Here is a 14,126-nt window from a genome sequence, read left to right on the forward strand (position 1 = left end):
CTGATTCTTCCAAGGAACTCAGTTTAGAGAATGAGTTAACACCCCCGTCTTTCCTTCACTCTCTAGAAGGCTTGCTGTAGACTAATAATTTCCTGTCATAGTTATAGAGCAAAGAAGCTTGGCTTTCATTACAATAGGGGCATAAAAATATTAATTTAGAAAAAAAATGAATTCAGCTACTATGGTTGGATAAAAAGCCAATATGATGAGATTTGTTAAGTTCATAAATGACCTCAGCGCGGTAATCTGCAAATGGGAAACTGAGTCAACTCTGTGCGTTAATAGGAATGAAGCAGTTTTCCCTGTGCTGGTTCAAGTAGCCATCCCTACACTGGGGAACCTTAGGAAGAACCTGGGAAGTATTGGGTTGGCCAAAAAGTTTGTTTGGGTTTTTCCGTAACCTCTTATGGAAAAACCCAAAAGAAATTTTTGGCCAACCCAATATATTCCATATAAAGTAAATTCCAGGGGCATTCACTGAAGCCAAAGCAAAACTAGTGTCCAGACCAGAAAACTGACCCATATCATACCAGTATTTAGTTCCGGGGATTAATGGAAGTAGGAAGGAGAATACATTTTTATTGTTTACTTTGCCATCTTGTTTGCAGACTGCCTGGTTAATGTAGGTTACTTTGGGCATAGCAGCCACAGAAACTCTGAGTGCAGAGGGAAACAATTCTTGTGGGTATGGTAAGTAGCATATATCTTTCTCATTAGGTAATCTCAGATATTTTCATAAACACATCTCAGAGTCCCCAGAGCTCTGCTGGGTATAGAAGTTTTTTCAATAACTTTTTTTGTAGGAACTTTCCACAATGATAGAAACTCATCCCTGCCGTTCAGTTAACTTGAGGTTTTCCTAATGGTTGACCACTTAATTCTCCAAATTCAGGTTCCCACAGTAAAATAACTTGCTCCTTCTACTTCTGGGGTTGTTTCGTGAGTAGCCGGTGTTCTTTCATCTGTGGCTGCCCACATCCAATTCTGATTATCGTTCTAGTTTGCATACAGCGGCACTTCTAATTTGTCCGTGCATTGCAGGCTATTGCTCTCTGAAATCCATGCCTTGATGACTGGTGACTTTGCTACCACTGCAAGGAGTGTGATGGATGTCTACATGTCTTTTGTTAAGCTTCTGGCAAAAGCCAGAGCACCAGACACTGAGGAATGTAAGTTTATAATATAGCATATCAGGCATGTAATATGGTTATTCAACCACCCCTTCTAGAGTACTGGATCCTGAACATGTATGTAGGCATTTCCTTACTGGTTTTAATGAGTGCTTTGGTTCTTTTTTTTTTGCGGTACGCGGGCCTCTCACTGTTGTCGCCTCTCCCGTTGCGGAGCACAGGCTCTGGACGCACAGGCTCAGGGGCCTTGGCTCACGGGCCCAGTCGCTCCGCGGCATGTGGGATCCTCCTGGACCGGGGCACGAACCCATGTCCCCTGCATTGGCAGGCGGGTTCTCAACCACTGTGCCACCAGGGAAGCCCGTGCTTTGGTTCTTTAGGGAAGACAAAGGTAAAAGAATGAGGACCCCAGGGGAATTTTCCACTCAATTCCTAGAACACAAGTACCCTAAATGCAGTATTCTTTGGTCTAGTCTAATTTATCCCTAGGAACACTGTCTGAATATTAATAACTATCTTCAAGGTAGCCTAACTTTCCAGTAGTGTGTTCCAGAAGCCACTATCATAAGGAATCCCTTTGGTGTACTTGTCCTGCATCCAGTCATGAACCTGTGGGGAGATTAGGGATTTCTAGTTTGTCTACAAACTGTAGGGTGGCTAAGGGACCTCTTACCTTCAGGGTAGACCCAGAAGATAAGCCTTTGGGGAAGAGGTTTTGTTTAGTCTTGTGTCAGCTGTTAAGGAGAATTCCAATGGGAGAGGTCTGCTCATCTGAGCATTTCTTTTCCCTTTGACGAATTCCAGGGCATTCCAGAATATGTGGCAAACTGAAGTAAAAGCAGACCTTTCTTGGAGTAGCTATGAGCTACAACAGTTTCACATCATCACCACCCAGGAGTGATATGACAGAACTGTGTGGTTGTAGGAAATACTTCAAGAAAATATATTGAGATAATATCTTTTGTTTTGTTTTGTTTTTTGTTTTTTGCGGTACGCGGGCCTCTCACCGCGGTGGCCTCTCCTGCTGCGGAGCAACAGGCTCCGGACGCGCAGGCCCAGCGGCCATGGCCCACGGGCGCAGCCGCTCCGCGGCACGTGGGATCCTCCCGGACCGGGGCATGAACCCCCGTCCCCTGCATCGGCAGGCGGACTCTCAACCACCGTGCCACCAGGGAAGCCTGAGGTAATATCTTTTAAAGTTTATGAATTTCTTTCTCCTCTAGGATTTATTGAGCTCAATCTCAGTTTATACTCAGACATTCTGATTTAATTATCTAGGATGGGGACCAGGGGTCCTGATGATCTGAATATGCAGCCTGCATTGAGAGCCACCAACTACCTAACCCCCTCATTCTACAGATGAGGAAATTGGGGGATTAATTAAAATGGCACCAATACAGCATATTTAAGTAAAAATTTTTTTTCATAAATATGTAGTTAATAATTTTTAAAACCTGAAACTTCTTGACCAAGGGAGACTTAACTGTCTAGACAACTGTTTACCATTTCCACTTTTTTGGGGGGTGGGGGAGGACTAAAGGTCTCCTTATCTCTGATATTTAACTCTGTGAACATGGATTAACCTCTCTAACCTTACTTTGAAAGAATTACCAGCCAAATATTTATCCACAGGAGCTGACACAAGAAAGTTTAAAAAGAAAAAAGAGGGACTTTCCTGCTGGTTCAGTGGTTAAGACTCTGCGCTCCCAATGCAGGGGGCACGGGTTCAATCCCTGGTTGGGTAACTATTCCATATGCTGCATGGCACGGCTTAAAAAAAAATAAAGAAAAGAAAAAACGAATAAAACTTGAAATAACATAGTTGACTCTCACTTTTTAACTTTCTCTAACAGAACTCTAGTATACAAATAGAAGAGCTATTTTAAATAGCTTACAAAATTAAAAAGCAAACAAGGATTAAAATCTGAGAGGCAAACAGGTGCCATGGTGATTTTTTTAAATGGCTGTACCTTCTTTGACACACCCCCCTCCAAGAGTGGGGTTTCTTTCCTCCCCCTGACACAGAATAGCTAGTGACTGCTTTAACAAATAGGGCAGGGCTCAGCAAACCTTTTCTGTAAAGGACCAGATAGTAAATATTTTAGGCTTTGCAGACCATATGGTCTCTGTTGCAACTACCCAACTCTGCATCAGAGCACGAAAGCAGACACAGAAGATACATAAATGAACGGACATGGCTATGTTCCAATAACACTTTCTTTACATAGTCAGGTGGCAGGATGGATTAGGCATCAGGCCACTGTTTGCTGAGAGTCGGCAGGCGGACTCTCAACCACTGTGCCACCAGGGAAGCCCCTTATCTTTAACTCTTGAAGAGAATGAAAACAATACCTAAAAAGCCTTTATTTGAAATTTCCTTAAAAGAACTTCTTTTTTTAGATTTAAGTATAGTTGATTTACAATATTATATTAGTTTCAGGTGTACAACATAGTGGTTCAATACTTTTATAGAGTATACTCCACTTAAAGTTATTGCAACATAATGGCTATATTTCCCTGTGCTGTACATTATGTCCTTGTTTACTATTTATTTTATACATAGTAGTTTGTATTGATATTTCAATTCTTATGTAAAACAAAACCTACCTCTGGATGGACATGAGGCTGATAAACTCCCATAAATTCTCTTGACTTCTGATAACTCTCAAGCATTGCAGAAGTACAAGACAAATTCTGGTGAAGAGGTCCTGAGAAGGCACTTTGAGACAACACCAGTTAACATACTGTTGGCAAACAGTAGAATCAGCTCCTAGAGATCCGTGAGAGCCTCATTCAGGAAGAAACCCTCAGGAAAGTGAGGGACTTGTGATTATGATGATGTGTGAACATAGCTGGGGAAGAACCCCAGACCGTCCTGGTGAGGTTTGCTGAAGAATTTCATACTCAAGAGAAGAATTTGTAGGCTTCCTTCCTCAACAAGTTGATACAGAAATTCTGGTTGTGTAATTTCACACTGGGGTAACTGAGAAGTAGGGACTAAATATGGAGCACTGTCATGGCCAGGCAGATGTTGTATCCAGTAGATTTTCTTCAAAAATGAAAGTTGTTGCTTTAAGACTCATAGGGAAGTATCCCTAAGCTGTCTACACACTCTGTTCTTCCTGTGCCTTACATATGTGGTTGGCAAAATCAGTGCCTGTTAGGGGCGTACCTGTTGCATTGGGAACAATTGAAGAAGGTTGTTCTTTTATCCATCAATTACCATGACTCTTTTAGAACTTGACAGTGTAATTTCTGTCTCTTCTCAGAATAATGAAAAGGGTAATGACCTGAAGGAAATTTATCATTCTCAGTGGACAGACAAGATTGATGTTTTTGAAATTTAAACAGATCTCCTGCAAGCACTTACTTTATGTTTAGATGGAATAACCATCTAGCTGGCTAAGCATTTGTCCTCTGCAGTGTATCAACAGATTTTTATTTCATTTTTGTCACTGTTGTCCTTTAAAGTGTCCTATCTTAACCTCTTTAAAAAGTCCTATCTTTTTCAAGAGTCTTTGGAGAAAATCTCCAGGGGCAAATCTTTGATGTTTTCTTTGCAGTCAGTAGAATGACTGCAGCGTTGCATTCACTAACGAGGTGATGGAAAATATTAAAACTTACCATGGATTTTGGTTTGAGGAAGCCATAAGTTTGATAACCAAACCTGATATTCAAATGAAACTCCCTGGGAAATTCCACAGAGTTCAGCAAGGTAACCCGGAATCTCAATTAACCTCTGAGACTTACTCTGAAGAATCCCTAAGTGTTCCAACAGTGGAGTTACTCGGGAACTTAAAGATACAGCTGACCCCTGAACAACACAGGTTTGAACTGCACAGGCCCACTTATATGGGAATTTTGCAACAATAAATACCACAGTACTACGTGATCCACAGTTGGGCAAATCCATGGATAGGAAGGAACTGTGGTTAGGGAGAGCTGATTGTAAGTTACATGCAGATCGACTGCAGGCAATGTTGGTGCCCCTAACCCCCAAGTTGTTCAAGTATCAACTGTATATACTCAGAACAACACCCCAAAGCCTGTAAATGCTTATCTCTGGTACCATTGGTCACAGCTCAAATTCAACACATCAGAGGAATAGCATGCTGACGTGTACACAAGTGACTTAGCGAACCCTGACACACTCTCGGCCCAGCTCCACAATTGGAGAATCAAGCAGAAACACAGAAGGACAGAGGTAGAGCTTCCATCCACCCCTTATGAAGCCCTCCACCTGCCTGGCCTCAAGTGTTTTCCTAATGTTTATGCATTGCTGAAGGGCCTTTGCATTCTTTCTGTGATGGAGGTTGAGAATTGAGACCCATGAAAATGGAGGAAAGCATCTCAAAGCACACCTGAGGAACACTTTGACAGACCTAAGCTCAAGTAACTTGGTTTTGCTTAAAATGAATTTTTATATAAAACATGACCTGGATTTCATGGTAGACACATATATCAAACTATACAACTATGCTTCCTACAGATAATTCATAAACTGTCAAAATACCTAAAAGAATGTTTAAAAATAGGTTTTCTCCTATATTTAATATTTGAAGGAAAAGCTGTAAGGTGCACGTAGGCACCTTAATCTTTGAATATTTTTGCCTACAGGGCTCTGACTGTATACATTAGCCATTGATAATCTACCTGTTTAAACAACCACCATAAGCAATTATACCGCAATAAAGATGTTAAAAACAAAAAACAAAAAGAAACAACCACCGTTTTAATGCTCACATTTTGAAAACTTATCTGGTCTTCCAGAAGATAGTACTGAAAGCGCCATATTTCATTTCTGCATGATCTCTGGTACTGGCACTCTGGAATTGTTCAAAGTCATTTCAAACATAGCATCTGTTATCACTGTGGACCCAACTGTACTGAGTTATCAGTTCTTTGAAGGAATAAATTTTGGGGAGGTGTGGGAGAAAGAAATACATTTTATAAAATATTACAACGAATCTCACAACAGACCTTTGACTACTTGAAGGTTTAAGTATATTGTTAAACATTTGTAATGTACAGTGAAGGGAATTACCAGAGAAAGAGAGAGAAACTGTGAGCTGGTTAAACAGTGAAGTTTTGTCTTTATCAAGTGAACCTAAAGGAACAAGTTACAATTGAAGTTCAAATGAAGAGCCTACCACTGTTGTTCCACATCTGGTTGCTGCCATTTACGTTACTTTGTGGAGCCTACACCTTCTTTTATCATAACCTTTTTATCAGGTATATGTTAAACACTTCTGCATCACGCTCAAGACAGAATTAGAGGCAATGGATACAACTGATTTACTGTTTTCTTCTGCTTTTTCTCTGACTACACTTACTTCATCTTGAGCTGGAAAACTTGCAAAAATAAATATTTTGTGGTTCATTTAGGAATAACAGTATATATGGCTATTGTCTTTAGTGAGGAGAATAAATTTTATTTTAATCTAAATGAATTTTTATTTCATCTTATTTCAATGAAATAAGCTTATTTCAATATAAATAAAATATGGATTTGGCTTTTCAATAAATTTGTTTTAAAATTTCATTTTGAAAACATTGTGCCTAGATGAGTTTGCTGGTGAATTCTTCCAAACTTTTAATATGGAAAAAATTACACCAATTCTCTATAATCTCTTTCAGAAGACAGAAGCAAAGGAAATACTTCCTAACTGATTTTATGAGGCCAGAATTACCATGATATCAAGACTAGACAAAGACATTACAAGAAAAGGAAAAAACAGACTGATCTCTCTCATGAACATAAATGCAAAAATATTTAGCAAAATATTAGCAAACCAAGTCCAATAATGTATAAAAAGTACTATACACCATGACCAAGTGGGATTTATCCCAGGTATGCAAGATTGGTTCAACATTCAAAAATCAACTAATGTAGGGCTTCCCTGGTGGCGCAGTGGTTGAGAGTCCGCCTGCTGATGCAGGGGACGTGGGTTCATGCCCCGGTCCGGGAGGGTCCCACATGCCGTGGAGTGGCTGGGCCTGTGGGCTGTGGCCGCTGGGCCTGTGCGTCCGGATCCTGTTCTCCACAGCGGGAGGGGCCACAGCAGTGAGAGGCCCGCGTACCGCAAAAAAAAAACCAACAAAAAAACAAAAATCGACTAATGTAATCCATCACATCAACAGGCTAAAGAAAATCACATGATCATATCAATAAATGCAGGAAAAACATTTGACAAAATCCAACACCCATTCCTAATAAAATCTATCAGAAAACTAGGAAAAGAGGGAAATATCCTCAACTTCATAAAGAACACCTACAGAATACAGCTAAAATACTTAACGGTGAGAAGGTAATTGTCTGTGTAGAAAATGTGAAAGAATCAACCAAAAAGATCCTGGAACTAATAAGCAATTATAGCAAGGCTGCAGGATACAAAGTTAATATACAAAAGCCAATCATTTTCTTATGTACCAGCAATGAAGAAGTGGAATCTAAAATGAAAAACACACTACCATTTACATTAGCACTTAAAAAATCTAATACTGAGGTATAAATCTAACAAAATATATGCAAGGTCTATATGAGGAAAAATACAGAACTCTGATGAACAAAATCAGAGAAGAGCTAAATAAATGGAGAGATATTCCATGTTCACAGACAGGAAGACTCAATATTGTCAAGATATCAGTTCTTTCCAACTTGCTCTATAGATTTAACACAATCACAATAAAAATCCCAGAAAGTTATTTTTGTAGATGTTGACAAACTGATTCTAAAGTTTCTATAAAGAGGCCAAAGACCCAGAATAGCCAACACAACATTGAAGGAGAAGAACAAAACTGGAAGACTGATACCACCAGACTTCAGGATTTACTATAAAGCTACAGTAATCAAAACAGAGTGGTATTGGCATAAGAATAAAGAAATAGATCAAGGGAACAGAGTACAGAGCCCAGAAACTGACCCACATAAATATAGTCAACTGATCTTCAATGAAGGAGCAAAGGTAATATAATAGAGCAAAGATAGTCTTCTCGACAAATGGTACTGGAACAACTGGACATACACAAGCAAAAAAAAAAAAAAAAAGGAATCTAGACACAGACCTTATACCTTTCACCAAAACTAAATCAAAATGGTAACTTTTTAGATACACCAAAGGCATGATCCATGAAAGAGATAATTGATAACCTAGACTTCATTAAGATTAAAAACTTCTGCTCTGTGGAAGACAATGTCAAGAGAATGAGAAGACAAGCCACAGACAGATATATTTGCAAAAGACACATCTGATAAAGGACTATTGTCCAAAATATACAAAGAACCCTTAAAACGCAACAATAAGAAAACAAATTACCCAACTGAAAAATGGGCCAAAGACCTTAACAGACACCTCATCAAAAAAGATGTACAGAAGGAAAATAAGCATATGAAAAGATGCCATCACAATATACGTCTTCAGGGATACGCAAATTAAAACAACAGTGAGATTGCCACAACTACCAGAATGGCCAAAATCCAGAACACTGACAACACTAAATGCTGACAAATACGTAGAGCAACAGGAACTCTCATACGTTGCAAAATGGTACAGCTGCTTTGGAAGACAGTTTGACAGTTACTTACAAAACTTAAAAAAAAATACTTAAAAAAATCAGCTTTATATTGAAGTATAATTGACATATAAAATTGTGCCATACTTAAAAAGTATACACTGTGGTGATTTGATACACGTACACTTTGTGAAAGGATTCCCCATCTAGTTAATTAACACATCCTCTTACCATATAATCCAACAATCACACTCCCTGGTACTTACTCAAAAGAGTTTAAACACTTATATGTACATAAAAACATGCACACAGATGTTTATAGCACCTATATTCATAGATGCCAAAAGTTGGAGCAACCAAATGTCCTTTGGCAGGCAAATCAATAAACTATGGTACATTTTAGCTATTTATTTTTGGCCACGCCACATGGCATGTGGGATCTTTGTTCCCTGACCAGGGATTAAACCCGCACCCCCTTCATTGGAAGCGTGGAGTCTTAACCACTGGGCCGCCAGGGAAGTCCCAATCTGTGGTACATTCAGAAAATGGAATATTATTCAGTGTTAAAAAGAAATGAGCTATGAAAAGACACAGAGGAAACTTAAGTACATGTTACTAAGTAAAAGAAGCCAATCTGTAAAAGCTACATACTCTATGATTCCAACAACATGACATTCTGGAAAAGGCAAAACTATGGAGATAGTAAAAAGATCAGTGATTGCCAGGGGTTAGGGTGGAAGGAGGGACCAAGAGTTGGAGTACAAAAGACTTAGTGCAGTGACAATACTCCGTAATGCTATAATGGTGGATACACGTCATTATACATTTGTCAAACCCATATAACGTACAACACTAAAAGGGAAAGCTAATGCACGCTGTGGACTCTGGGTGATTATTATATGTCAATGACGTTCAATGATTGTAACAAATGTATCACTCTGGTGGGGGGATGTTGATAGTGGAGGAGGCTGTGGGTGGGCAGGAAGGAAGAATATGGTAAATCTTGCCTTTTCTGCTCAATTTTGCTGTGAATCTGAAACTGCTCTAAAAAAATAAAGTCTAGTTTTTAAAAATTTAACTAATTCACAGAGTGATTTTTTAAAAATATTTATTTATTTACTTATTTGGCTGAGCTGGGTCTTAGTTGCCACACAATCTTTGTTGCTGCGTGTGGGATCTTTTAGTTGCAGCATGTGAACTCTTAGTTGCAGCACGTGGGATCTAGTTCCCTGACCAGGGATCAAACCCGGGCCCCCTGCATTGGGAGCACAGAGTCTTAGCCACTGGACCACCAGAGAAGTCCCTCATAGAGTGATTTTAACAGAGTTTATGTGATGAATAAAGAGCACCCCAAATATCTAAGCACATTTTTTTTCTCTTTTGTAAAACTCAGTGGCCTCACTGAAGGCAGAGAAACTAGTTATGAGTCTATTAGAAATGATCATACCTGAAAAGCATATTTCTTCAATCAGTAGGTCTCCAAAGACAAATCTAGAACCAACTATGGTACTGTTCAGGAAAATCTGCGTGGGGGGTAGGGGGCGAAGAGCTATATAGTTAATACACAATCTCTCTAACCTCTAGATGAGGGTTCTCAACAGGGGACCATGGACTCCTGTGACATCCATAGATAAAGGCAGTCCTTGAACTCTATGAAACTTTGTAACATTTTCATGTATGTGCATTTTCATGGTTTTTTAAAAATCAGATTCTAAAAGGATTCCATGACACAAAAAAGGTTAAGAACTACTAGCTAAATTATGTTCTTTTTACCCACGTTTAATCTGCTTTTTAAAAAGTAGACCTAAGTAACTCTTTGGAGAATGAAAAAAACTACCACAACAGGAATACTGGGCACCCGAAATTCTGGAAAAACTGCTAGGTACAGCATGTTTCATTGGATGAACCTAAGAATCATGCGGAAAATCAAAAAAATCTGGTCCTACTCAACTAGGTGCTGACGATAGGAAAAAAACTCAAAACTTTTCTCTTTTTTTTTCCTCTTTATGCCTTTTGTCATCCTGTAAGGATCATGGGACCTTCCTTAGCAGAGGAATATCTCCTACATCAAATCAGAACTATCGGGACTTCCCTGGTGACACAGTGGTTAGGAATCCGCCTGCCAATGCAGGGGACATGGGTTCAAGCCCTGGCCCAGGCAGATCTCACGTGCCGCGGAGCAACTAAGCCCGTGTGCCACAACTACTGAGCCTGCGCTCTAGAGCCCATGAGCCACAACTACTGAGCCTGCGTGCCACAACTACTGAAGCCCGCGTGCCACAACTACTGAAGCCCGCGGGCCTAGAGCCCGTGCTCCACAACAAGAGAAGCCACTGCAATGAGAAGCCTGCACACTGCAATGAAGAGTAGCCCCCGCTCGCTACAACTAGAGAAAGCCCACGCACAGCAATGAAGACCCAACGCAGCCAAATGAATGAATGAATTAATTTAAAAAAATCAGAAGCATTATCTGGTAATGCTGGTATTTGGATTAAATGAATACATTGGCTCAAGGCCTGGAAATATTAGGGATGGATAAGCCAGCAGCTGAGGGGTGTGACAATATCATGCCATCTTGATATGGCCTACTCATAATTCCATAAATGCCTCACTCTGAACTCTTCAGCATTAGAACGTAAAATTCTCCTTTGTGTTGAATGGGAAGACTATGTTTTTACCATGAAGTTCAAGTCATTTTTAGGATATCATCTTCCACACCACAACTCTTGCCTAATATCATTTCCTTTATAGTGTGACTGAAGTGAGGTTTTTTTGTTTTTTTGGTTTTTTTCGGTTCGCGGGCCTCTCACTGTTGTGGCCTCTCCCGTTGCGGAGCACAGGCTCTGGACGCGCAGGCTCAGCGGCCGTGGCTCACGGGCCCAGCCGCTCGGCGGCATGTGGGATCTTCCCAGACCGGGGCACGAACCCGTGTCCCCTGCATCGGCAGGCGGACTCTCAACCACTGCACCACCAGGGAAGCCCGAAGTGAGAATTTTTTTGTACAGAGTTCACTAAAATCCTGATGCAGTTTACCTTTTGTTAATTTATTAGAAGCATAATCCATAGTAATTTATGCCTTTCTGTTATATAAAACCATATCTACCCCAAACGATTCATTTGTAATTTGACATGAATTATATTATTTTTCACTTTCCAAACATCTTGCTTAGGCCAATATTAAAGTAGCTTAAAGGCCCAAAGCATACAGAAAAATGGGAATATGACCCTGAAGAACTTTAAATACCAAGATGAAACTAAATTAGAATAATGGGCTGTGGGTTATAATACATTATTACATTATAATAATATATTAGTAAATATAGTCATAGCAAGCTTAAGAGAAGGAATTTTATTTATTGATCTTCATAGTCTCTACAGAACTTAGCACAGTGTCTAGAACAAAGTAGATTCCAGAAGAGTCTGATAAATAATCTCTTAAATATTTATTTTCTTTGCTTGCCTGTATTTATGTTAACAGAAAAACTCTGAATTGTTGGGCCCCAAATTCAGTTGAGGTATCGCTAGTTTAGTCCTATATTTTCTATAGCCATCTTTATATTGTGTTGTAGCAAGACCCTTAAGAATTTCACTTCTGTATTTTATCATGAGGACATAATCTGAAAGTCAACAAAACTGCATGCACAATGATATCTGTAAAATCCTTAATTATAAAAGCAAACACTGAAAATAACTTAAGTGTCAACAATGGGAAAATGGCTAACTAGTTAAAATGGAATGCTTAAAGTAAGTTTTATTTAATTAAATAAATTACATTAAGAATATAATTAATTTTAACAACATTAAGGTAATGTTTATATGATAATATTAAGTAAAAAAACAGGCTACAAAAATGTATATACATTTTACATATCAACTATGTAAAAAATATACAAAGGAAAAAAGTTGGAAAGAAAACATAATTCATCAGTTTAAAGATATATGCTCTACCACACACATTTTCTAAAATTGGGATTCATTGTATCACCAAGTATATATTAACTGTAGTACCCTTGTTTTTCTAAAAGGTTGTTGGAATATTTGAATTTCCTTTCATGCCTTACTTTTTTAATGTCAATTGGTTATCTGGGTAGTGGGCCATTTTGTGGGTAATGGGTCATTTTGTGCTTTCCTGTATTTAAAAAAAAAACCCTATATTTAAATTTTTTTAGAAAATTAGTGTTATGGGAAATTCTAGCCAAAGTCTCTAACACTATGATGTATATATATTTTTCATTTTTCTTCTGGAAAGAAGATGAAGTTAACAAATTATGATCATGAAGTAATTTTTACCAGGATTTGTGTGACCTTTCTAAGAAAGTAAATACATATATATCAATAAGGAAAAAGTACATGCAGTTTTGCAGAATGTCCATGAGAAGTCATACATCTTTCTTTGTTAATGCTCACTTGCTATTTAATGTTTCTATTAGAAAGTTGAGAGAGACTTGCCCCTTAGTACTTTGAATGAGGCTACAAAGTTGTGTGAATGTCAATGTTGAAACTGCCGCAAGTGAGGAATAAAAGTACACACTGTCACCAAGCGCCCACAGTATTTGCTTGGTGGAGGTATTAAAGGGATCAGAACCCATTGCCCTCTTCCTTGAAGCTGTCACTCAATACTGCGCGGGAAGTTGGGCTGTAGGTTGTCCAGCAAACACTGTCCAGCTCTAGGACCACGCAAGCCATGTCAGCTTGGGTGGCCCTGGACTACACAAATATTTGAGATAGTCTCATCTTTGTCAGGAGACGAAATGCAATGCAAATAAGACAAAAATTTTGCTTAGAAATGTCTTAGAGAATAAAGGGAAAATTTTTAAAATGTTTGAATGTTTTTTGCTTTTTTAATATCCTAAAATTTCCATTTCATTTCATTTAAAACCCTTGTCCAGAGACAGGAGATCATCTTTATTTTTGGCAAGGTTCTAAATGGCTAGGCAACTATCCTAACATAATTTATTTACTAATTAATCTTTTCCACATTGATTTGAAATAATGCCTGTATCATTTACAAAATTCCCATATACACATTCTATTTTTAGACTCCCAACACTATTCCACTGAAGTGTAGATTTCTTGGCATAACATACCAAATTGTTTCAAGCATTATAGCTTCATGATTAAATATCCAATTGGGTCAGTGTATTAATTATCTATTGTTGCATAACAAGTAACCCCTGAAATTCAGCATCATAAAACAACATTACCTCACACAATTGTAAGGAATCTGGGGGCAGCTTAGATGGGTGGTTCTGCCTCAGAGTCTCACAAGGTGGCTATCCAGGTGTAGGATGGGGCTGAAGTCATCTCAAGGCTTGACTGGGCTGAAGGAGCCACTTCTAAGGTCACCCACATTGTTGTTGTTGACAGGGATTGGTTCCTCACTTGATGCTGGCCAGAGGTTTTAGTTCCTTGCCACATAGGTCTTTCCACAGGGCTGCTCACAATATGGCAGCTTGTATCCTCCAGGGTGAGAGACCAGGGGAT

General features: G+C 39.0%; 2 pseudogenes; both read left to right on the top strand.

Annotated features, from left to right (window-relative positions):
- The first annotated feature begins 3,730 nt into the window (after positions 1-3,730).
- Positions 3,731-5,256, top strand: LOC111181640 (52 kDa repressor of the inhibitor of the protein kinase pseudogene; annotated as a pseudogene).
- On the top strand, positions 5,042-5,690 carry LOC149750208 (52 kDa repressor of the inhibitor of the protein kinase pseudogene; annotated as a pseudogene).
- The last annotated feature ends 8,436 nt before the right edge of the window (positions 5,691-14,126 follow it).

Source organism: Delphinapterus leucas, chromosome 2 (genome assembly GCF_059928025.1).
Source record: "Delphinapterus leucas isolate spDelLeu-1000000601 "Yukka" chromosome 2, BTC_Dleu_Yukka2, whole genome shotgun sequence".
Taxonomy (NCBI): domain Eukaryota; kingdom Metazoa; phylum Chordata; class Mammalia; order Artiodactyla; family Monodontidae; genus Delphinapterus; species Delphinapterus leucas.